Below are 27,070 nucleotides of genomic sequence, written 5' to 3'. Positions count from 1 at the left end.
ATTTAAGATTCAGTCGTGGAATACTTTAAACAAAGTATAAGTTCATGTCGATAACATGCCTGTGGATACTTAGCTGGCTGCTTTGGTGGTGCAGTCTCCTGCACATAGCATGTCTGCTATGGCTGGTCATGAAAAATTACTTTTCGAGTTAGAACTTAATAAAAACTTTCCCAGTCTGAACACTAAGCTCTACTCCCTGTGCAATTAGTTGTTTCATTTCTTTCTCAGCAGTTGGGTAATGATTATGGCTCCAGATGCAGTGAGAGTGATAAAGAGATTGATTAATTTCACTTGAAAGGGCATATGTTCAAAGAGAATCCAATCGGAACGCCATGAATGAAGATCTGACATCTCTGCAGTGGAGAGTTGTACCCTTACATGGTGTCCCACCAGTGCTGAGAATAGGATTTCTAAACCAGTGATACTTATCCACTGGGTCCATAAAATATTGAGTCTTGCTCATAACCTAGTGCACACCTATGTGAGTGTATCTGTTCTTGCTACCATCCTCTGTCTTTGTAACAAGCTATTTGTGACAGTTGGAAAGTTTCCTTTGGCTCCTTTACCCTAGGGGTGCCTTTGAGTTGCATGTTGTTATTGATCAGTAGCATCAGGGTTGCTTCAGAACCATGACTTAATTTAGAACACACACAGGCACACACACACACACACCACTGCACAACACAACCTTTCTATATTTTAGTGTGGAAAACATCTTCAATATTATAGCAGTGTGACCACTGAGAAAAACCTTTTATTACATTTTATAAAAAACAAACAAAAAAAGGGTCTATTTATCTAATACTTTATCAGTTTACATCTATTTGATACTTCATATTTTCAAGGAACACTTTTCATCTTAAATATATCTTTTACATACCACTCCCTTTCATTTTCATGCACTCTGTAATTTTTAAAATAAATATTTTACGACAATTTAGAAGTGACTGAAAACTTAATTTTTAAGAGAAAAATAAAACATCCATCAAAACTGGTGGGTTCAAATTTTGATGAAATAAAGATAAAAATGTACAGCTGTGATTTTAGCAAGGAGCTTAAACTTAATGAGTTTTGTTTCTGAGTCTGTAAATGAGTGGGTGTGCATCCCTGAATAAATAAAACACATGCATACTTCTTTTGGAAAGTGTCTCTTATATACAAGTCTCTCTCATAAGGCATGGAGTTGAGAGGATTGTATAAATTCGTGATACTTTGAAGACCATCATAAGAACTTTTACTCAGTGCTTCTGTAAATCAGGAAAGTGTTCTCATTCCTTGGATTTGCTGATTGTTTTAATAAAGAAGTTTTTATCTGAAATGTCTTAGTTCTTTTTCCTGCCTTTATGCTTGAATGCTAAGGTTTTATTCATGCAGCAGATAGTTCTTGGGTGTTACTCTATGCCAAGTGCTATGCTGTGAAAGTTAAAGAGTGGAGCAAGACAAGCTCCTGTTTTTAGTAGGAGGGGCTGCCATTGACTGATTGCAACATGGAGCAAATAGACCATGGCCCTTGAAGACCCATCCTGAAAGAACACCAAGAATTTCCTTCTAAGTTATATTGATGCAAAACTTTGGATGTTTTAAGAATATATCCCTTACTCGGTGCTTCTCACGTTTTTTCTTTTAAAGCTCTAGGACTTTTTTCTGAGAATACAAAAGTTCTTAATCACTGCATTCTGAAACAGACAATGAGGTCAGGAAAGGATGGTAACAAGACAACTGGAAAGGGAATGTTTGAGAAGAATTTCACAGATATTTAAACACTCCTCAGCACTTAGGTTAAATTTTTAAAATTTATTGAGGAAGTCGCTTTAGCTCTTTAAGTCCTTTTGATATTTTGAAGACATTTCCATTAGGGTGAACTTTGACAAGGAGAGATTCTCCCCAGGGAGTTTCATTTGTAATACTCAAGAAAAATGAACATCCTTAACAGGAGTTTCACAAATCAAGGATACTTTTTTTAAAGTTTTTTTGAAAATCATTTTGTGTTCAGTATTAAAGCCACAGATGCATTCAAAGGTAGGATTTGCCATCTCTTATTCCATCTTTGTTGGACTCTCTGATTTGTCCTTGATTGATTTTGAAATAGATGAGCCAGCTTTTAGAGCAGGAGAATGATTTAATTATTACAGAACCCAAGAACCAAAATCAGATTTGATGGTATGTTGAAACAGTGTTCAGGATGAATTAGTGAACAGATGTGGAGTATATGTCATTGATATCTGATACCCTCATGTTGACCTAAAAGTGGTGCTTTTTTTTTGAATTTATTGGTGCCTTTTAACCTGGGATGAGTTCACTTGTCTTATAATGGAAATTGGGGCACCGATAAAGAATCTAGAGCTTAAAAAATGGAGGAAAGGACAAATGCAGGATATACTTAATTTATTCGATGATTAGGGACCACATTGTAGGATGATTAAATTAGAAGCCTGAACACCGATGTCAGTACTGACACCAGAGGTCAGCTAATGTACAATTTAGTTTTTAGTAGTTTCAAAGGTTACTGTGATTATTTGGATCATTATGAAACATATATTTAAGCAAATACTTTCATAGAATTTTAGAGTTGGAAGGGACCTTGAGATCATCAGACCTGGCCTTCTCAATAACAGGTGAGCAAGCTGAGGGCCAGGAAGACAGCTTGGAGCAACAGGGACAGAATGGGACATGGGGCCTCTCAGTCCATCCTCCGTGCCCCATTTCAGGTACAGTTCACTTCCCTCTTCCACATAAGCCAATGATGGAAAGACCAGAGCCTGCCTATAAGGGGGCAGATGGTGGACTTTAGTGGTACCCATGCCACATTCTATAGTCTAAATAGTAGGAGGTCATTAAAAGTGGAAGCTAAAAATCAATGAATTCAGCTGGGAGTTCTCAGGAGAAAAGACAGATGAAAAAATATAGCAGAGATGTTCAGAATGGCTTGTCAGAAGGTCAGGATTCCTCTCCCATCATTAGACAGAGGAGGAGCACCTGAGAATCTGGACCAGAGTTGGCAGCTCTGGAACTGGATGAAGAGAGCAGCTACTTCACAATATTTATGTGGGAGAAACTTCATTTTATTTTTTTGGTTTCTTTTTTTTAAATGGAAGCATAGTTAATTTATAGTGGCTTTGCTGTACACCTGAAACTAACACAACATTGTAAATCAACTATATTCCAATAAAAATTTTAAAAAAAAGGAGAAAAAGTTTACAATGTTGTGTTAGTTTCAAGTATACAGCAAAGTGATTCAGTTATATCTATATCTATCTATCTATCTATATATGTGTTCTTTTTCAGATTCTTTTCCATTATAGGTTATTAGAAGATATTGAGTATAGCTCCCTGTGCTATACATTAGGTCCTTGTTGTTTATCTATTTTATTTATAGTAGTGTGTGTCTGTTAATCCCAGACTCTATAATTTATCTCCCCACCTCTACGCCCCACACCCTCCACTGCTGTCCCCTTTGGTAACCATAAGTTTATTTTCTGCCTGTGAGTCTATTTCTATTTTATAAATAAATGGAAACTTCGTCTTAAAATCAATGCCAAGAATGGCCGACATTACAGTTTAGGCCAGCACAAAGGCATTTGGAGGTTGGATGAAACTGGTTTGTGTCAGAGCTTTGTTCTTACTAGTGTGTGAGTTTAGCCTACTTGAGCATCCTCCCCCTCCCCTAGCCTCAGTCTTCTACTTAGCTCTGTATTCCTTCCCTCATTCACTTGATAAACACTTATGTAGCATTTATTATGGCCTCTACCGTATTCTGTCAAACTGGGTTATTCATATGTTCCCCAGAAAGCTGTTTTAAAACATGAAATTGGATAATGTACTGAAACATTTAGCACAAATTAGGAGGTAAAATTGAGCTAGAGTTGAACTGTTGCCATGGGAAAACCATGGTGGCACCTGGCTGAGGCTTCCTGCTCTTTGGCCGGGGCCATCTATGGCCTCCCAGGGGTGGGGCAGCTGGTGCTGAGGCAATGATGGTGCATCCCAGTTGGAAAGAAGCAGTGAGGGGTCTGGAGACCTCCAAGAACCTTCAATTATTGGCCCTTGGATCTCACTGGGAGGTAATTTTGGAACAAATGAAATAATTTGGACAAAGGAATTAGCACAAGCTGAGAGAAAAGAAAAAAAATTCTTGCTTCCAGCAAATGTGTGTTTCATTTGATTTAATTTTTTTGTTTTCATTCATCTGAGGACTTCTTTAGTGTAGTTGGTCGAGGGATTCCTGAGACTCATACAATGCTGGAGCTGGTACCGCCTTCTATTTTTTTCAACTAAGAAAACTGAATCTGTGGGAGGGGAGGTGACTGTGATGGACTCCTTGGCCTTCCTCTTCATATTTATCTAATGTGATCCTCATAGCAACCCTAGGGAATGTGTAGGTAAGTCTTTGTCTCCAATTCCATGTGGATTGCTTAGGACATTGCAGGAAATCATTGGTAGAGAAGGAATCAAAATCCAGCTTTTCAGAGAAGTGGTTGGGTGCTCTTATTATCATCCTACTTAATTGGTAGTGAAGTTTGCAGAACTCTACCTTCATTCCTTCAGTTGGCTGTCAGATATTTATGAGGCAGTTGCCATGGTGCTTACCATATTCTAGGCCCTGAGGATACAATGGTGATTTCCTTTTCTTCGCTCTCAGGGAGTTTACCATCTAGTTGGTGGCATAGCACATAAGCAGACAATTGCAGAAAGAAAAGCCAATAGAGATATGTCAAAAGCATTATGAGAATACAAAGATTGTATGAGAAATATTTCTTTGAACAGTAGAAAAGAGCTGTCATCATCTGTATACTAGGCAGTATGCTAAGTGCTTTGCACAAATTATTGTATGTATTAGAAAGACCATTTCATTGGCCCTAAATTAATATCTAGGTTTATAGTCATCCTTCCTAATCCTGATGTTACCTATTCTCTTCCCCAAGTTTCCATAGAATGTTCTGGTATGTAATGAAAAAGCATATATCAGGAATAATGTATCACTTTTTGTTATAGGTAGATATACCAATGATAACCAATTTGAGGCAAATTCCTCATTATACATTGAGACAGATTATTATTATGGATTATCTAAAATTGAGGGAGCATGTAGTCTCTTGCAAAGACAGAAAAACAGTGAGAGTCTGATAGAAGAGGACATTTGGGGCTGGCGTGAAAAACCTCTTTACATCAGGGAGGGTAGGGAGGCATGCAGGCGGCTCTGAATGTTGCATACCAGTGGGAGACACTCCCAGCCACAAGCAGAGTCAAGCTGTGGCATTTTCCTGCGAGTATAAACTGAGGTTCTCAGTCGCTGGTGGGAGAACCCAGTCTCAGCATTCTAGCTCATTTACTGGTCTCCCCCACTTCCTCTGCTCTGCTTTTTGTGATCCCTTTTCTCATTCCCTCTCCATTTCTTAATAGAGGTCTTTAAAATACTCTTTATTCCCTTGCTCATCTTATTTCCCTTGTTTGGGATGGATTTTCAGGGGAATCTGAGGTTAGGGATGAACTCTTTGTGTTCAGTTGCAGGCAGATACCCTATGAGAGCCTCCTAAGTTAAAAATTTCTAGTATTCCAAAGTGTGTTCTGAACATTGGGTAGAAAGAAAAAGAATGTGTATGTGTATTTATATATATTGTGTATATATACTTATACATGTATATATGTGTGTGTATAGAGAGAGAGAGAAAGAGAGAGGGGGAGAGTGAAGGAGAGGGAGGGAAAGGGTTGAGGAAGGTGTGTGGGTGGGGAAAGTGCACACCTTGATTTTCTTGTACTTGCAGTGTGTTTCGTACTAGAAAAGGAGGACTTATTGGAGGTGGGGGTGATGTCACATAAAATAAACCTGAAATTTTGGGAGTCATCATACAGCCATGATGGAAAACAGCATGGAGGTTTCACAAAAAAATAAAAATAGAACTACCATATGATCCAGCTATCCTACTTCTGGGTATATAGCCAAAGGAAATGAAATCACTGTCCTGAGAGATATCTGAGCCCCCATGTTCACTGCAGTATTATACAGTATTATTTACAATAGTCAAGACATAGAAACAACCTAAGTTTCTATTGACAGTGGAATGAATAAGGAAAATGTGTTTTACACACACACACACACACACACACACACACACACACACAGGAATACTACTCAGCCATAAAAAAGGAAATCCTGCCATTTGAGACAACATGGATGGACCTTGAGGGAATTATGCCAAGTGAAATAAGTCAGACAAAGACAAATACTGTGATGATTTCATTTATATGCAAAATTAAACACATGAAGAAATTTTCAAGGTAAGAAATGTGAAAAAGGTTTCATTATATCTTTGATTAAAAATGGACAAAAATGGAAGCATTGATGTAGAATTAAGTAGTCTTCAGATTTTATTCACTGAATCAGCTACAAAGATAGGAAATACTGTTTTTAAAATTTTAAATGAAAATTTAGTTTTTTTATTTTCAAATCTGTACAGGCTGGTACATTTCAATACACTTGCTCACCTACATTGTATCAGAATTTTTTTTTTTTCTGCAAAAAGCTTTATTGTTTCCATTTGGTCCAAGGCTTGGGAGAGGGGTCCGGGGTGGTTAGAAAGCTGCCCAGTAGCTGCAGAGACGGGCTTCAGGCAGAAGCCCTGACGCTAGAGGGGCTCCTCAAAGGCCGCTGGGCTCCAAAAGTTCCTAGTCATACTTGAGGGTGAGCCTTTCAAAGAGACACTCGCCCAGCCCAGCCTGGGGACCAGCCTGTGGAGGTTGGTCAGGTGGTCACCCATCTTCTTGATGAGTTTCACCTCCTCATCTAGGAGGTGGCTCTCCAGGAAGTCGCAGAGCTGGGGTTCTGTGCAGGCAGAGCCCAGGGCACGCAGATCCAGAAGGTCCTGGTTCCGGTTCTTCTCCATGTTAATGGTGGCTTCCATAGCGTCCTGGGTTTTACCCCACTCATCGGGAGATGGCTTCTGCACGTCCTGGAAGAGGGTGCGGCCGCTGCCCTGGTTTTGCATTTTCAAGAGACGCTCGGCGCCCTCGTGCTTCTCTTCGGTCCATTCGCGGAATGAGTGGCCCACACCTTCCAGAGCCACATCGGCGCGTGTCTAAATAGAAGCCCAGAGAGAGGGAGGTGTAGGAGGCCCACAGATGTATGTTGACCAGACGGGTGACGGCGGCCTCCACCTCGGTGGAATAATTCTGACGAATCTGGGAGCTCATGGTTGATAAGAAGTTAAGCTCAAAAAATGGTGTTGGCTGGTCCTGAGGATAGCTGAGGGTCTGACTCCGAAGGTTGCAACTGGAAAAAAAGTTGGAGGGTGGTCGGAGGCTGGAGCAAAGGGCGTCCCTGGGTCTGTTCCATCCAAACACCGTTGAAGCAAGAGACAGATCCGGGGGACCACTGTGCGCACTGCCTCAAAGCAATATTTGATAACCAAGAGAGAAAATACAAAACAAAACAAGAAAATGATAAAATGAAAATATGATAAACAAGGGCCATGGGATAATTTTAATTTTTAAGTAATAAAAGCTATTATTATCTTAATACTTTGTTCACCTAGAAGTAATTGACAGTTTACTTTCATGAACTGTTTTGTCAATTTGCTATAGTAGTGAAAATCAACTCCTTAAAATCTGAGAACTTTTGTTTAAGAGAAGCTGAAGTAATAATTACGGTCTCAAATAATGAAACATTGTCTTTTTTCTCTTTCTTTTGAAAAGACAACTGCTGTATTTCACTGGCCTACAGATATTTCAGTTTGGAGGTTTCTGTTTTGCCTTCTCAAGCTGAAGAATAAATGTCACCAGCATTAAGCAGTGGCACTTCTCCTTTGGTGCAGTATTTTAGGTGATAGGTGTGACACTAATAGTAGAGGAAATTTGACATAGGCAGCTATATCTGATGAAAAAACATTTTTCTGAAGTTTTTATATTTGCCTGAAAATTTTGTATCTTAAAGTTCTCAAAAATTGAGTGATTCAGTTTTCATTTAATCTTTTCAGAGAATTTATGAGACAGCTTTGACTTAAAACACTTCATGTTTTTTTAATAGTTTTAATTTTTTTTTTGCAGAGAAATGTTGAGTAGAGCTGCCAAAATTTGCTTCCTAGGCTCATTTAAAAATCTCTAGAGCTACACAAGATACTGTGTCATGCACAAAATTAATCACATATAAGAAAAATCTTATAAAAATTCCCACAAAATGTGCTAGAAGTAATAGCAGTGATACTATTTATATTGATTGACCAGTTATTACATCCCTGGTTGCTCTTACATGCTTTATCTCATTGAATCCTCACAAATATCCTATGAGATTATTATCTCTGTATGACATCTGAGGAAACAGATGAGTAGTAGAGTTGGAATTTGAAGTAGAATATTCTTTTTTTTTAATTTGTATTGGAGTATAGTTGATTTACTATGTGTTAGTTTCAGGTGTACAGGAAAGTGAATCAGTTATACATGTACATATATCCACTCTTTTTTAGATTATTTTCCCATATAGGTCATTACAGAGTATTGGGTAGAGTTCCCTGTGCTATACAGTAGGTCCTTACTAGTTATCTGTTTTATATATAGTAGTGTGAATATGTCAATTCCAATCTCCCAATTTATCCCTACACCCCCCTTGGTAACCATAATTTTTTTTTCTACTTCTGTGACTCTATTTCTGTTTTGTAAATAAGTTTGTTTGCACCAAAAATCTACAAACAATAAATGCTGGAGAGGGTGTGGAGAGAAGGGAACACTCCCACACTGTTGGTAGGAATGTAAATTGATACAGCCACTACGGAGAACAATATGGAGGTTCCTTAAAAAACTTAAACTAGAGCTGCTACATGATCCTGCAACCCCACTCCTGGGCGTATATCTGGAGAAAACCATAATTCAAAAAGATACATGCACCCCAGTGTTATTGTTCAGTTTTGAGCTTAATGAATGTGTAGTGAATAGAAGAATGAATGCATGACAAAATACATACGAGACTTTGGAAAATCCAGTTTGAGCTTCTATTGATCTATGAAACCCTGAATACTAGTCAGGTTGTGTCTAACATATAGTCAAAAACCATATAGGAAATAAAGGGGAAAGGTGATGGCATTGTTAATGGAGGTTTTGAGAACATGCTCCATCAACGTTCAAAATGAATAAATCTGAATGTATTGTATGTGATACTTTAGTATTTGTAATACGGCAAACAACTTAAGTCCTTCTCTGTTGTTACTGATTGTTTTGTTTTGGTCTTGGCTATTGTCACTTTCATTTTCCTGCATGATTTCCTTGGGGGGGGAGCACAAATTACTGGCATAATGGAATGACTTGCTGTGAACCTTGAGAGTAGAATGGCATAGGAAGGAGTTGTTGGCAGGCAGAGAAGACAGTCATGTTCTCAGATTCATATTGACTGCTAGGGCCCCTCTGGGGTCTTTGGGGAGGTATCTTCCTTGGTTTGAGCTCCTTTCAAGATCAGGGCTGGTTTGGGGACTCCTGGAACAGCTTCCCAGGGAAAGAGAACTCAAATAGTGTGTCATCTGTCTCTGGGGAAATTAATCCAGGAGGGAGAAAACAACTTGACCTATAAACATTTAGAACTGAGTATAGTTTAGCAAGAGGTGTGGGGCAGGAGAGAATGAGGGGAGAGTTCAGAGAGGAGGGGCGGAGAAAAGTCACCATGCAGGTGGTCCTGCAACTAGTCCTTTCTGTTGTGGGGTCATTCTAGAAGGTGGCACACTTTTAGGGATAAGGGGCAGTGTTCTGAGAGGGACTTAGTCATCTCCGTGTGGGATTTGATGGTTCCAGCATATGTTTGAGAATCTAAAGTAGGTTGAACCCCAAGAGCATTTTCTAACATTGCACATGGGTTTTGTGGTTGGTCACGTTGTGCAAATATAGCTTCATTAAGTCTAAAAAAATTCATGGTCCTGAAGCATTGATGAATGTTATGAAAATATTTATTTATTCAGAGGTTTTTTGGTACATGGTAGAGAATCAAAGTACTTTGTGTGTACAAACTGTTCCTGGAGTTATGAATGTGGGTTCTGGAAACACACAAACATGAGGTTGAATGCTGGCTCTGCCATTTGGTAATTATATAATTTGGGGCAAATTTCTTAACTTCTCTGTGCCTTAGTATCTTTGTGCATAATATTGTGGTTGATGGTACCTGAATTATAAGATCAAATGAGATAATACATAGATCATGCTTTGTTCAGTAACAGGTACATAATAAGGGATGATGCTGAAAGAACGTGGGGAGATATTAATTTGGTCAGCAAAGTCAACTTGAAGCCCAGCTGTTGGTGAACAAATATATTTGCCCTTTCCTCTAACAGTATCAAATTTATGTTTTGTGCATGGAAATTTTTAATGTTTATACCCACTGAGAACATTCAGAGTGATGACTATGTTGATATGACCCAGATCCACATTGAAATTGCTCTTTAAATGCCATTCATTAGTAATTCTTTGATCATCTTTATGTTTAACAAAATTCATAGAATTGCTTTCACTGTTTCTTCCTAATACAAACCTTTTGGCATTCCTCTGGAGCTTTTATTGATAAACTCTCCCTTAAGCATACACCCAAATTAAATGTGAGAACCTGCAGGTAAAAGAAATTGCTTCAAGGCAGTGATTCAGTAGGATGAAAAATCAATAACAGTTTCATTAAGGAAGGAAAGATAGTTTAGACATACTCCTACCTAGCTTTCTTCTTACTGAAAGAAAAGAATAATTGTTGATTATCTCTTTCCTTTCAGATATAATGTTCATAGCTTAGTAATGTGGCCACTGTATAGTTATATTGTATGCATCCCTTCAAGTCTGCTGGGTTTCTTGAATAGAGGCAGTCTTTACGTTTCGAAAAATTGACACTCATTTAAAGCAGTTTCTTTAATAATGCATGCCATGCTGAGCCTACTGCAAGTGAGCACTTTACAACCACCAAATCCTACTGATATATTTGAATTAGTTAAATTCCAAATTCCTTTCTAAGAAAATGCTTTAATTCCTTCTTTCCCCTCTACTGATTGGTTGATAGCCGGAGGAGGAGATGGGCAGATAGATAAAAGGGCGGATGGATGGTGCAAGGCAGAAAGGAAGGGAGGAATTCAACTTTAATATAGTGGTATGTGTGCTTCTGGCTCTCTGCTTTCTGGCTCTATGATCCTGAGCCACTTACATTCTCTCTGTCTGAGTTTTATCACCTTTGAAAAGGTCATAATAATAGTTATATGATATTATACAATATATCATACAACTATAATACAATATATTATATTATAGTTAATATTATATAACTATTATTATGACCTTATGACATTATTATGCAGATGAAAATGAGTTATGTGAGTTGTTGTGATCAGTGTCTATCTGATGACAGTTACCTTATAGTTATATAATTTGAGCTATATTATTAGTAACCATTATTGAAACAAAGATAAGGAGGTAGATAAGGTAAATACAATGAAATTTTTAAGATGCCATTTTGTGCTAGAACAATTCAAGATAAAAATAATTGCATTTTAGCCAGAAGGAACACAAATATGTTTTCTGGGTTATCTTAGATGAGAGTTGGACTGCTTGTACAGTAAAATGCCCCCAGAAGAAGAGGGTTTTATCTGTAGGGTGGGATCTCAGAGAGGTGTAGGGAAACCACATCCATGCAATAGGGTGAGGTACCAGTCTTTTTCAAGACATTTCACTATTGAGGAGACATTCACAGGGGGGTCAAACTGTGCTCGGAACTGAGTTATGAGACTTAAAGAAATCTTTTTCGAAGCAAAGTGCAATGGTTAGTTTTGCACAGTGTAGAAATAATCAGGGCACTCGGTCCAGAGCCAGAGAGAAGGCTTTCTCATAAATTGCTGTGTGTCCTGTATCAGGTGGTGATAGGATGTTGTCTCTCCTGTGGTAGCAGCAGGCAACATGAGTATGGGAGAGTTTTTCATTGACTTTATTATAAAATGCTATGTCAAGCTCTCAGGAGTTTAACTAGCCCAACCAGTCTTTATTTATCACATTTCTCTCAAGACCTATGAGGTTCACTCAGTAATAACTAAGCACAATTGCTAACATTTACTACTTTTTCTTAAGAGTCAGGCACTCTTCCAATTGCTTTGCATGGATTTTTATATTCTTTTGCCTCACGCAGGTTGTGGTTGGTGTAGTAGTATTTTGATTTTGTTGAGCTGGAGACCGAAGTACAGAGAGGTTAACTACTCAGCCCAAGGTCACACAGCAAGTCAGTGGTGGTGCCAGGTTTCAAACCCACTTCGATTCCAGAGCCTGAGTCCTAAACTAATGCCTTATATAATAAGTGCTTAATATTTGTGAATGGTTATAATAATAGCTACAGTTAAATATAGCAAAAAAAAAAGAAATTTCTGCTCAACATGACCCGTCATTTCCAGGTTTGTGTCAAGTGTGTGTACTTGAAGCACATTTTATAATGATTGCAGAAATAACCAACCATCTCTTTCTCTTCTGGTATAAAAAGAGATAAAGAGCCACTCCTACTTTGCCTAATGATTGTTAAATTGCTTTCTTTTTGGTCTAATCTTTGCTAAAGGGAAGAAGGAGACCAGACATGGCAGGCTTTTTATTTTATTTTTTTAAAAATCTACTAGCTGCCAAAAGAAAAGTGCTGGAGAGCAGATTTCAGTGTGCTTGTTAGATGTAGGGTTGTTTTGATTGTCTGTGGCCTGTAGGGAATTGGATGCGAAGAGCATGTACTAGCCTCTACTCATGATGGGCAAGGAGAATAACAGGTCTGTTGGTTCAAACTGAACTTTGTGGCCTTGAAAGGACTTGGTGGCTGCAAGCAGCAGGCGTGGTAAGAAAGGTGCTATTTATGGAAGACCTACCATGCCAGGTAGACTAGATATCCTGTATTACAGGTGAGAAGAGCCAGGCATCAAGAAGTTCAGAAATTTGCTCTAAGTCACACAGCTCATGAGCAACAGAACTCAGCTTTGAACTTGGATCTCTGCAACTCCTGCCTACTTCCCACCATCCCATAGTGCCTCTTACAGTAGTCCAAGCATGTGATCTAGAAAATGCTTGGTCCCCATTGCTTCTCACTGGGCATGAAGTGCAGCTTCCAGCAGATGTGGTTTTTCTGCAGTCTCTCACCTCCCCTTGCCTCCTTTTTGATCCAGAGTTTGTCTATGTGGAGGCTGCATCTGGCCATGCTGCACACTCATTGGTGGGGATGCAGAAGGCAGATAGCACTTAGCACTTTTTTTTTTTTTGCGGTACGCAGGCCTCTCCTGTTGTGGAGCACAGGCTCCGGACGCACAGGCTCAGTGGCCATGGCTCACGCACCCAGCCGCTCTGCGGCATGTGAGATCTTCCCAGACCAGGGCACGAACCCGTGTCCCCTGCATCGGCAGGCAGACTCTCAACCACTGCGCCACCAGGGAAGCCCGCACTTAGCACTTTATAGTGGAAAAGGACCTGAATCCTGATGCTGCTGGTCATGAATCAATGGTTTCATTCTCCAGTCATGGCATTGCACTTCTTGGAATTAAACCTCAGGGCTCCTAATGATAAAATGGATACTTAGAGTTATCCAGCCTATGTTACAGTCAGCATTATTATGAGGCTCTAAAAAGAAAATTTGTAGAAATACCTAGAAAAATAGCACTCAAATTAACACTGGTAGCAGTCTCATACAGGAGGCAATTTGGATAAACCATCAATTACTTTCATGAGGAACATTTACAACCGTGCTTTGGTTTTTTCCAAACGATGAAAGTACCCATTCTCAAACTTTGGAGCACAACTTTTGAATTTATATGAACTCTTCAGTTTGGAATGGTGGTATTACCATTCCCCACTTTATTCCTATTCTCCTAGTTCCCCGTAGTAAATGGAAGTAGATTCACGTTGCCACGGTGTCTATAGATATTATTTAGCTTATTGAGATAGCATACCTTATTGGGTTCTTTCATGGGGGAATGTCAGAGGCTGACGGCTGCTTGGTTTTATCTATGGCTTCCCAAAGCCAGCTCTTGTTTAATTGAGGCAGCCAGTCAGCTTTACTGAGCTCTCAGCTGGGAGTGGGGTGGAACTAGGCTGTTTTTTTTTTTTTTTTTGGAACTAGGCATTTTAACCAGAATCGATCATCTGCTCAGTACTTAAGTAGCATGAGCCTCCAGACTCTGGCTAGCCTAATGGACTTTCCACTGTGTCTCTGCTATTGAGCAGTGATTACTATACAGATTGAGGCATATTTGGTTTCAGTTCAGTCTGTTCCCACAGATGAGGCCCAAGTATGATCACATCGTATAAATTATTTAAGGTGCAGCGTCTGTGTAACCTGAGCCATAAGTAAAAGTTGGCCCTCCGTCTGTTCTGTCACCTGGAGGACTCTGTTTTCCAAGGGAAATAGTCCATCTTGTGAACTGACATCCTTAGAGTCATAAAAATTCAAATGTGCCTTGAGCGATTACTTTGGCATAAAGACTCAAGTACAATATCCAAAAGCTTAGCATCCTTTCACTGAAATACAGTGGTTTAGGCTTGGATGGAAGAAATTTCTGGAACACTAATTGCAGTTCCAAAACAGTATTACTAGTTGTAGTCTGAAGAAACTTGAATCTGTAAACTCCATTCATTTTCATAGACTCTGAAAAGTTCTTTTTTTTTTTTCACTTGTAAGTTTAGTTTGATTATAAATGTATTTAGTCATGGATTGTTTGGAAAATGAAACAGAGCACAGAGGTTTTTCTTCTATAATTCCTTTAATTTGTAGGTGAAGAACTCTGAGTCTAGAAACAAAATCCACTTGCTGAAGGTCACACCACAACCAAAGTCATCTGATTTCTAGTACATCATCTTTGATACTCACATAATCCTACTTTAGCAAAGAATCAAAGCCCAGGTCTCTCTCATGTTCATTTCCCCACTCTGGTTTCAGCAAGTTGGAAATAGAAAAGTAAAAGGGAACTAAATCCATCTCCCCTTTCCTCTTGTTGAATTACTTGCTAAATATAGTTGCTACCTTCTATCTATTCTTATCCTTGTCTGCATAAGACCTGTTCCTTGAGCCTGTCCTTATTTTTTCCTGATTGCGTGTAATGAAGACATTGGGGTAGACTGTGGCACGTGACAACATCCCTGAAGTTACATATCTCATAGTTGTAGACCCACTGCTAAAGGGTTTATGACTCACACTCCTTGCAGTGAAAAGGATAACAACAGAGCTTTGTTTCTCTCCTCTGTGATGGATTCTGAATTCGAGCAGCTGGGACCAGATGGGGAACCTGGCTTCTTTAGTGAATTTCCAGAAGTGCAATGTTCAATTGGCTGCCCCATTTAAGAAAATTATCTAGACTCAGCCAATGGAGTTTAAAGGGACGTTAGTTTCTTCAAATTGATCTCTTCCCTTTCTTAGTACATATACTGTACTGGTCCTCTGGCCTGGGCGAATAAAGTACACGGCTCCTTTTAACACCTGGAGGCCTGGGGAATGAGTACCGTGAGTGTAGTGCTGACAGGACTTGACATTCTCCTCACTGAGGCTTTTCTACCTTGGGTCTTCCTCGTTAAGCACTCAATGTAGAACTCCTTTAAAAAGTAGCTTTAGTTCTAGTCCTTCGAAGTAGTGCTTCCTAAGCCCCAGAGCAAGACAATTTCCCAAATGATGAAGTCCTTAAAAATGCATGCGGTTTAGGACAGCAGTAGTAAATAATTGGAAATTCGATAGCTTCAGTCCTTTTTACTCTCTTAAAACCCTTGACTAAAGATGGCAGTCACGTAAAACCACCACAAAAGGAATAGTTGCTTAAGATAGTAATACCGTGGTGTATCTTGTTCCTTCTGCCAATATGGATTCTTGGTTATTTCCAGATAATTAGGACTAGCCTCCTGAGGACCAAAGGAGGCAATTTCCCTTGCATGGTTCCCCCTCCCTTTCTTGTCTACACTTCTTTTAACCTTCAGCAGTGTGCTTTTTTTAGGAGCCTGGCTTGCTTCATTCTGATGACCCAGATCAAATTATGTTAATGATTGTTTATCATATCATTTCTTTCTCATAAGAATGCTTCCCTCCCAATAGGTTTATTCTAAATGTGCATCTTAACTCAGAGGACTCCGTCTACACCTGTGGCCGGCAGACTTGTCCACATTGAAGTTCAGGGAACATTTCATTCTGCAGACCCACAAAGAACACCATATCCGCTGGCATCTTACTCTACTTACGTGCAACGCTACTTTTATATATAGCATGAACTGGATTTTATTTCTCTTGTAAGGTCAGACAATAGGCCAGGTAAGAGTACTAAGCTAAGGAAGGTGGAAAGCACAGTTTGATAATGAAGGTAAAATGCTTGGAATTTGTTCCAGATGTTATTAACTATTGTCAGTACTGTCTTAAGGACTGGATGGCAATTTCAGTTCAGCATTTCCTTGATTTTCTAGGCTTTTAAGGTTCTTCATGTTTTCTTAATTATAGAATTAATTAGCATGTTAATGGAAAATCATTAGATAATGGAATTCATAAAGCCTCTGTTTTTGCAAACCATTATTTACAAAACAGAGCACTGTGGTTTTAGTCAGTAGAGCCTTTGGGCCAATTTGCACCCTGTCCCTACTCTGGGAGAACTCAGATGTCCCTTATCTTTCTGATTGGCTGTCACTTTGCAGGGAAATGGCTACTATACTTAGAAGCTTCTCAAGCTGTAAACATAGGCTGGAGGAATTGGAGCCTGGGTTTGCTTTTGTGCTTTTTAGAATTCGTTTCTTTTTATTTTTATTACCTAATCTCAGGTATGCTTTCATACACCTTAGCAAAAGAATAAAAGGCCCCAGTGTTCTCTGCAATCTTCTTCTTTTTTTTAGTTGAAGTATAGTTGATTTACAATGTGTTAATTTCTGCTGTACAGCAAAGTGATTCAGTTATACATATATACACATTCCTTTTTTATATTCTTTTCCATTTTGGTTTATCATAGGATTTTTTTAAATAAATTTATTTATTTTATTTTATTTTTGGCTGCATTGGGTCTTCGTTGCTGCGCGTAGGTTTTCTTTACCTGCAGCGAGCGGGGGCTACTCTTCGTTGTGGTGCACGGGCTTCTCATTGCAGTGGCTTCTCTTGTGGAGCACAGGCTCTAGGCACACGGGCTCACTAGCTGTGGCTCGAAGCCTCAGTAGTTGTGGCTCGCGGGCTCTAGAGAGCAGGCTCAGCACACGGGCTTAGTTGCTCTGCAGCATGTGGGATCTTCCTGGACCAGGGCTCGAACCCGTGTCCCCTGCACTGGCAGGTGGATTCTCAACCACTGCGCCACCAGTGAATCCCATCATAGGATACTGAATGTAGTTCTCTGTGCTATACAGTAGGACCTGGTTGTTTTCTGCAATATTCTTTAATTTCTCCTTCACTGCCTGTCCTCTTGGTTCTCAGGTACCTGCCCCCCGCCTCTGATGGACCTGAGCAGCCAAGTCCAAGGTGACTGTGTCTGGCATCCACTTTTCCTTAATTCCCACTTGGCTGCCTGGTCCACTGTGTGAACTCAGAGTGGATGGCTACTGCAGCAATTCGCAGACCAGACGGGATAGATGGCATACAGTATTATAATATGTTATATAATTATATATCGTAAGTTCAGCCCTTCTTTCCCCACCAGATTCTATGGGGACCATGCCCTTCCTACTCTCTCCTCCCCTTAGTCAATTTCTCTAGGCTAAGAATCTTGCCAATTCCAGCTCTCTGAAGGTAGTGGAAAGGAGAAGGGAGGTGTATCTAACAAGCTACATTATTTTGGAGGCAAATATCCACTTATTTGACCATGATGTAATTTCCAGTTGATAATCTTTTCAGCCTATCAACCAGAAATTATACCTAAAAAATGTAATAAGCTTCCTTATCTCTATATGTTTCCATTTTCAATTTCTCCAGTGAGCTGGGAATATAGAGATGAGATATACATTCTGTTTGCTGTACTTGACTGATGAACTGTTGTTTGCTATATTTAACTTTTAAAGTAGATAACCTTGACAGAATTATATATTTTTCTAAAATAAAACCATGTACTACCCTATTTTCCATGACTAGTTTCTGTTTTTATCAAGCTAGCCATAGCCCACCCTTCCAGTAGGACACCAAAGCCAAACTTTTAACCCCCTTATTTGCACATCCGAGAACATTGCTGCCCTATAACCCTTCTTTCACCCTAATTGCCATTCCTCTATATGTTCGCATGGACCCATGGTTGTTTTGTTTTCTAATTTTTTTTATTGGGGTAAAAAACACATACTATAATATTTACCATCTTAACCAGTTTTAAGTGTCCAGTTGAGTGGAGTTGAGTATATTCACGTTGTTGTACAACAGATCTCCAGAACCTTTTCATTTGCAACACTGAAACTCTATACCCAATAAACAGTAATTCCCCAATCTCTTCCCTTCAGCCCCTGGCAACCTGCCACCTTTCTATTGTCTGTTTCTATGGTTTTCACTACTTTAGTTATTTTGTATGAGTGGAATCATACAGTATTTATCTTTTGTGACTGGTTTATTTTGCTTAGTAAAATGTCTGTGAAGTTTATCCATGTTGCAGCATATGACAAGATTTCCTTCTTATATAAGGCTGCATACTATTCCATTGTGTGTATATAGCACATGTTCTTTATCTGTTCATCTGCTGATAGACATTTGGGTTGCTTCCAACTCTTGGCTATTGTGAATAATTCTGTGATAAACACAAATATGCAGATATCTCTTCAAGTTCCTGCTTTGAATTCCTTTGGATATATATCAAGGAGTGGGATTGCTGGATCATATAGTAATTCTATTTTTAATTTTTTGAGGAACCCCCATACTCTTTTCCATGATGGCTGCTCCATTTTACATTCCCACCAACAGTGCACAAGGGTTCCAATTTCTCCACATCCTAGCCAACACTTGCTATTTTTTGTTCTTCCGATGGTAGCCATACTGATGGATGTGAGCTGATATCTCATTGTAGTTTTGATTTGCATTTCTCTTATGATTAGTGATGTTGAGCATCATTTCATATGTTTGTTGGCCATTCATACGTAAATTTTTTTAGAATTATCTATTCAAGCCCTTTGCCCATTTTCAAATCAAATCAAATTTGTTTTGTTGTTGTTGAGTTGTAGAAGTTCCTTATATACTTTGGATATTAACCTTTTATCAGAGATATAATTTGTAAATATTTTTGCTATTCTGTAGGTTGGTTGCCTTTTCACTCTATTGTTTCCTTTGATGCACAGAAGTTTTTCAGTTTGACATAGTCCCATTTGTCTATTTTTGCTTTTGTTGACTGTGCTTTTGATGTAATATCCAAGAAATCACTGTCAAATCTAATGTCCTGAGGCTTTCCTCCTATGTTTTCTTCTAGGAGTTTTACAGTTTTAGTGCTTGCATTTAGTTCTTCGATCCATTTTGAGTTAAGTTTTGTATATGGTTATATGGTAAGGGTCCAACTTAATTTTTTGCATGTGGATATCCAGTTTTCCCAGCACCATTTTTTGAACAGACTGTCCTTTCCCCATTGTGTAGTCTTGGCTTGTGGAAAGTCATCTGGACATATATGCAGGAGTTTATTTCTAGGCTCTCTATTCTGTTCCATTTGTCCAAATATCTGTCTTTTGGCAGTCTTATACTGTCTTAATTACTGCTGCTTTGTGTGCTATGTTTTGAAATCAGGAAGTATGGGGCCTCCAACTTTGTTGTTTTCTTTAAGATTGTTTTGCTATTTTGGGTCCCTTGAGATTCCATATGGATTTTAGGTTGTTTTTTATATTTCTATAAAATAAGTCATTAGGATTTTCATAGGGATTGCATTGAATCTATAGATTGCTTTGGGTAGTATGGACATTTTAACAATATTAAGTCTTCCAATCCATGGGCATGGGATATCTTTCCATTAATTTGTACCATCCTTGAGTGCTTTGAACAATGTTTTGTAGTTTTCAGTGTACACATCTTTCACCTCCTTGTTTAGGGGTATTCCTAAGTATTTTATCCTTTATGATGTCCTATAGCAAATAGGATTGTTTTCTTAATTTCCTTTTCAGATTGGTCTTTGTTAGCATATAGAAACACAACTAAATTTTGTGTGTTGATTTGTATCCTATAACTTTGCTGAAATTGTTTCATAGTTGTAACAGCTTTATTTTTCTGGTGGAATCTTTTGAGTTTTCTACATATGGATCATATTGTCTGTGAACGAGATAATCTCACTGCTTTCTCACTTTGGATGCCTTTTATTTATTTATTTTCTTATCTAATTGCTCTGGCTAGAACTGCTAGTATTATGTTGAATAATAGTGGTGAGAGTGAGCATCCTAGCCTTGTTCCTGATTTAAGAAGAAAAGTTTTCAGTCTTTCACCATCAAGTATGATGTTAGTTGTGGGCTTTTTATATATGGATTTGTTATGTTGAAATAGTTTCCTTCTATTCCTAGTTTGTTGAGTGTTTTTATAATAAAGGGATGTTGAATTTTGTCAAATACTTTTTCCACATCATTTGAGATAATCGATTGGTTTTTGTGCCTCATTTTGCCAAATACTGATTTATTTTTGTATGTTGAACTCTCCTTGTATTCCATGTATAAATCCCACTTGATATGGTGTTTAGTCCTTTAATTGCTTTTGAGTTAGCTTTGCTAGTATTTTATTGAGGACTTTTGCATTAATATTCATCAAGGATATTGATGTGTGTTTTCTTTTCCTATTGTGTCTTTGGCTAGTGTTGATATCAGAGTAACTGGCCTCATAGAATGAGTTTGGAAATGTTCTCTCTTCAATTATTTGGAAGAATTTGAGGAGGATTGGTGTTAATTCTTCTTTAAATGTTTAGTTGAATTTTCTAGAGAAGCCATCTTATCCTGGGATTTTTCTTTACTGGGAGTTTTTGATTACTATTTCAATCTCTTTACTATTTACACATTTTTAAAAAATTTGATGACACAATTTTCTTGATTTCTCCTCCCTCCAAAACACACAACACATGTATTTGTTGCCATTATTAGAGAAGGAAAGGAATATGACAATACTCCTTTAAAAGAGTAAAATAATTTAGGAATAGTAGACAGAATGTTAAGTTTCTTTTAATAGTCTCAGTCACCTTCCCCTCTGCAAATAGCTTCTTGATCAACTTCACCAAGAAAACAAACAAACAATAAGAAAAATGTTTAGACCAATTATCTGTCCACTTTTACAGTCTTCTTGGCACTGCCTTTGCTTATGTGTATGTTATTCCCCCCTTTCTCCCACATCTGAGGCAGGTAGATCCCTCTACTACTCTGGTTTCATCCCTTCCCCTGGATTCTTTATCCTGATGGTCTCTTTCCATTAACTTGCACCAATAAGTAGTCCTACTCTATATCGGCTCTGTCTGTCTGTCTGGCTTTCTCTTCATCTCTTAAAAATTGCTCCTCTCAATTTACCTTAATTTATCTCTATTTACTCCTGGAATTTCTACAGTCAAATTGTGAAAGGCTGTGAAACGTTGTGAGCTTGGATACAACAAGAACAGTGTGGATTCAAAATTCTCTAACAGTCACTTGTTTTGTGATATTGGACAAGTTACATAAACCTTTAGGGCCTTTATTTTCTTCATTTAAAGGAAGGATGCCAACAATAATGATAATACCTCCTTATAAAGTTGGGATTGTAAAGATCATCAAACAGACATGTTGGTCAACCTTCCTTGAAATCTCTTAATTCATTTGACACTGTTGGAGTATCTTCTTCCTGGAAATTGTTTCCTCTCTCGAAAACATTTTACTTGTTTTCTTCCTACAACCCTAACCCTTCCTTTTTTCTTCTTGATAGGCTCATTTCCTTTACTTGCCCTTTAGTGTCTTTGTTCCTCAGGGATTTGCCTTCACCTCTCTTCTATCTGTGCTCACTCTACTTGAGCTCTTGCACTCAAAAGCACATCTACATTTTTAATACTCCTTTGGGATACAGAGTATATACATGGGAGACACATACACACATTTCCAAATTTCTTCTGAAATCCAGACATGTTTGTGGCCTGCAGATCTCCCTGGGCGCTTCAGTCATCTCATACTCAGCCGGTCCAAACTGTTGTTCATCAGCACCTGTTCTCAGCAGCTCTGAGGGCCTCTTCTGTCCATCCCACTTGCCATTTCTGTGAATTTCTGTGAGATCTTCTCAGTCATGCTGGCAGTATTAATAGACAATTACTCATCTCAGCCCACCACTCACTAAGTCCCTTACCCTTGTCTGTGCCTTAAATATTCCCATTATTTCTCCTTGTTTCTCAAATGTATTGCTATCCTATCATTCTTAAATGGCCTCCTTGTCTCTAACTTTTGAATTCGTTCAAGGTTATCTTCATAAAATGCAAACCTGTTTCTAACAATTCCCTGTTTAAAATCCTTTAGTAATTCTCTACCAGTTTTAGGATAAAACCTGAATTGTTTTGTACAACAATATGTACAGTATTATACTCCTTATAATGTGTCTTCTGCCTCAGTTTTATATTCTGTCTTTCATCACATATGATTTTGAGCAGTATGGAACTTCTTGTCCTTCCAGGAAAATACAGTTCTCTTCTTTGTCATTTTTTTTTTGACCCTCCCTCTCGCCCTCTCTTTCTTTTCTCTTCCACCTCCTATTCCCTCCCACCCTTCTCCTTCATTCCAATTTCTGACTTCTGTTTTGACTTCATTTTCTGATTGTCTTATCACTACATAATTAACTTGTTTTAATCTTTAAGACCAGCCAAAACATTACCTGCTGTGTGAGCTCCACCCTGATCTCCCACCTCACACACATTCACACTTGGTGAGAATAGGCCTACCATAGTGGGGCACCCAGGTATGCTGACTTCCAGGGGAGTTGCCTTTTTATTTTTATGTTGCCTAAGATGGTTGGAGTTTCAGGCAAATTGACATCTGGAATACTAACAAGCAGATTTTCTTCTCCGGTCACTGTACTAGAACATACATGTTTTGACATTTAGATAAAGTTATGGGATCCCTATTAAATAACTGGCTTCAGGGATGGAGCCCTTGTTCAAACTGCAGAGCAGATAAAGCTACCTTTATCTGTATAAGCCTCAAAGGGCTTACGTTTGTCAAACTGCAGGGCATTTCATTAGCATTTCTGAGGAGTGGGTGTTTCCTTCTGAGAAAGGTTGACTGAATCAAGTAAATATTGCCTCCAGGGAATGAAATCCACCTTGGTCCAAACGAGGAGACTGTAGGTATTCAAGACTGACTGACGGCAGGCATTGACAGTGAACAACCAATGCTTAGGAATGCAAGAATGTTGACAGGAGTGGAGATTTTCCAGATCAGTTTTTGACACCAGTTATTTCAAAACAATTGTTTCTTAACGGGTGGTCCCAAGTTAAAGCCCTTTTGATTGTCTATCAAGACACAGTGGATTATATCCATTCTTATCATGTGCATCCTCTCCAGGTCTGGAGATCGGGAGGGAGGGAGGTGGGAGAGGTATTTTGTATATATGCTTCTGAAAGTCAGCCTCAATCTGATTTTTTACAACTTTGCATATAGTTGTATAGATTTTAATATTTTGAAAGCATTTGTATAGCACTTTTTTTTTCAGTATAACCCACTGCATCCTATGTTTGGCATTATCTTAAACCAATTTCCAATCATCTATAAACAAGAGTGTATGATTATATCTCTGGTATAACTCAAAGAATATATATTTAATGGTATATAGGTTTGAAGAGGCATTCTTGATATGAAAAGGTAATCATTTGTTTATGTTAAGGATTTAAACAGAAAATAACCATATTTTACATAAGAATTTACATCCCCAGAATTCATAATTGAATGGTATGTTTCTTATTTCAATTTGAGTAAGTCTAATATTAAAAGATTCATTCATGAAAAAACCCAAATGTTTTTAAAAAGAAAGTCATAAAACAAGTTTATTACAGTTTTCGAGGCGCCCAACTCAAATAGATCTGCAGAGTCGGTTGATAGAAGAGTGAGAAAATATAATGTATACAAAAAGAAAAAAGCTGTGGAAAAAATCACGCATCTCTTTTTTTCCCTTTATTTTAATCATAAAAAATAATGGGAATTGTTCTATAAACATGAGTGAGCTAAAAAATATTACCGGAGTATTAGTTACTAGAAAAACAGAAATGAAATTTGGAGATGAGATTTATCATCTTCTCACTTTAATTTGTACTCCTGCTGCACTGTAAATGTAATAACCATCAACATGAAAAATGTAACAGATTGGTAATACCATTGAGTTTTAATTAAACTGCTGAAATGAAGAAGACCCAGATGGATAACTGGGAAATGTAGTTATCCTTTATGAAATGTGCTGGACTGCCTGTTGTTCTGTTTCTTATAAATTAATGCTCTGCCAAAAATAGTGCCCCATCAGAAGATTTACTAAAAATTAATAATTTCTGTTTATAAAACAGATGGTTGCTTTAGTTTATTCAATTTGGGTTTGAAATACTTATCACTGTAAATCAGCAGTTGCTTACTTTCCTGATCCCTTCCCAACTTGACTCCCCATTTCTGTGGCTTTCTAGTTAAATAAATCAGTACGGACATCTTGTTTTTCTACAAGGTCGTTGGTCTGATCTCTTTGCTTCAGGATGTCAGGTGTTTGTATCTAATTTCTAGTAAATTTTACGTTCTGTGAATTCATAAGTTAAAAAAAAAGAGAAATGGCAGTGTAAGAAGCAACTCAGTTGGAAAGTTTTCATCACTCCTTCAGAAAATAGCAACCATTGACAGCAGTTAAGACATGAAGAACTGGTGTTTTTCTTATCAGTTTGATGCAAGGATGAATTGGCTACTTAAGATTCAGGAGATAAACTTTTCAGATGTATTTATGAGATGGTTGCTGATGTCCACATGGCAGACTACTGACCTATTTGTGTACCAGAGTACTGGGTCTCCCCTGTGGGAGAGTTGCATGTGATGAAACAGTTGTAAACATGCGCAAATTTCCAGTTTCTGACTCCCCCGATATCATATGACCTATATGAAGATGACCTTTATCTAGCAGCAGAATTGGACTTAAATGTTGAATTAGAAACATAGCATTTTCATGACAGCTACAGAGAAATGAGACAGATGAGTTTAATCACAGGGCAATTCTGTTTGTTTTTATCCTAGGGTTAACTATTTAGGGTATTGAAGTTCTCTTGTTTGCAAAGGGCATGAAAATCACGTATTTGTTGGTGGTGCCCATTATGCCTGGCACTGTGAGGACAGTGTCTCTAAGGAAGATATCTTAGAGGAAGGTAACTCTGAGATATGTCTGTCCTCTCTAAGCACCTATAACCTAAACGGAGAGATGGCAAAACAAATAGGAAGTAATAAATTGTTATATAATTGAATCCATTTGGATGCTGTAAGAATTGAAGGGCGGGCAGGATCAGTATGAGTTGCAGATAAAAACAGGACAAAATTGGAACATTTGTTTGTAATAGATGAGTGGGATTTGGAACTGCAAGAGTAGACGAGTTTAGTTAATGAGATTAGCATAATCAGAGGCCTGGGGGAGAATGATTGTGACATGACAGGGAATATAAAGTGTTTGAGAAGAACAATTCCTCTTAATGAATAAGGATGGCAGATAAGGATGGCTGGATAAGGGACAGCCAGACACTGAAGGGGCTTTAAGGCTATGTGGCAGAGGTTTGATCTTTTATGACAGGCCACACAAAACCATTGTTGGTTCTTGAACTTGAAAGTTATCTGAAAGGACAGTGGTGGGAAGATGAATCTAGAAGTGGTACCCAGCTAGAAAACTACTGCAGTCATTCAGGCGGATAGAATTATTTGAGGAGTGAATAGTGAGTAATTAGTTTTAAAATGAAAGAGTATATTAATACTAGAAAATGAGGAATCAAGATGCCAACATGGTCTTCGTATAGACCAGCATCTATATCTGCACAGGAGGCCCGCCCAGCCTCTGTGGGCTGAGACCTAGTGCCCCTTAAGTCCTGCTCAAGCTGGTTCAATATATGAGTGCATTCCCTGGGGTAGGGTAATTTGTCTAGCCATGAGTATTTAACCCATTGTGGGCCAATAAGAGTGCTTTCCCAGATTTTTTTCAGGTTATTCTAGTTAGGAAAAGTCCTATTTCTCTCTGGCCATGAAGCCATAAAGATATAAGACCAGATCTGTCTGCCAGTATTGTTACAGCTTCATGGGAGAGCAAATCTGAGAAAGTGAAGCCAATGCAGAAAGATGTAGTGAGAACATCAATAATTAAGGGGTTGGAGGGAAATACGTGTGTGTGTCTGTGTTTGCATGTATGCATGTGTATAAGTATGTGTGCACATGCACATGCAAACATTAGTACAGCCCTAGGAATATAAGCCTTACAAGCCACATTTTTTAAAAAGTTGAAGTATAGTTGATTTACAATGTTGTGTTAGTTTCAGGTGCTTACAGCCACATTTTGCAGATGAGGAAATCATTGTTCAGAAAACCTAGCCGTTTGGTCAAGGTTAAATAGCTACTTACATGATAGCTTGAGAATTGAAGGCTAAGTTTAGTTCCAAACCATCATACCTTTTTCTTTATGAGACTGCCTATCGTCATGGTGGTGGAGAGTCTGTTCGAACTAAATACTAATTAATTGCACTTTCCTGGTCTTTCTTTTAGGATTCTAGGGTGTATTCACACCAAACACAGTCATTGTAGTTCTGCTCTGTGCTGTAGGAAGGTGATATTTTCTTCTCCACGTCCATGTGACTCTCGGTGGTATGAAACATGGAAAGCTTTTATGTCTAAAAAAGTGTCACAGAGTGTTGAGTCAAACACTAGCCAATAAAAGTCTATATTATTCATTTCATAGTGTATAAAATATTCCATGTTAATAGTAAAAAAAAGCAGAGTGTGTTGTTGCCCAAAACAAAAAGCAGCAAAATTAAAATAGGACTAGCTTTTAATGTATAACACTTATAGTATATAGGTATATTTAGTTAAAAGGTTTTACTAGGTGCGGGAAACAGTAGTGGAGCTTTCAAATGACATTTTAGACACTTTTCAAATTATTTAATGACAGTAATAATTCTGCTTTTTTTTCAATTACACTTAATGTAGATTTACTGGCTCTAAGATTTTTAAAGATTACATTTGA

General features: G+C 38.3%; 1 protein-coding gene and 1 pseudogene across 2 annotated transcripts in view; one reads left to right on the top strand and one right to left on the bottom strand.

Annotated features, from left to right (window-relative positions):
* THSD7B (thrombospondin type 1 domain containing 7B) overlaps positions 1-27,070 on the top strand; it is a gene marked incomplete at its 5' end in the record, with an annotated part of 794,653 nt that overhangs the window by 24,436 nt on the left and 743,147 nt on the right. The gene's annotated exons all lie outside the window — the stretch shown is intronic.
* Positions 6,664-7,362, bottom strand: LOC308621748 (ferritin light chain-like; annotated as a pseudogene). The gene has a single exon. The product of its transcript is annotated as a ferritin light chain-like (transcript).

Source organism: Mesoplodon bidens, assembly GCF_964165515.1.
Source record: "Mesoplodon bidens genome assembly, chromosome: 8".
In the NCBI taxonomy this organism is placed as follows: domain Eukaryota; kingdom Metazoa; phylum Chordata; class Mammalia; order Artiodactyla; family Ziphiidae; genus Mesoplodon; species Mesoplodon bidens.
This window is presented reverse-complemented; position numbering and strand designations above follow the sequence as displayed.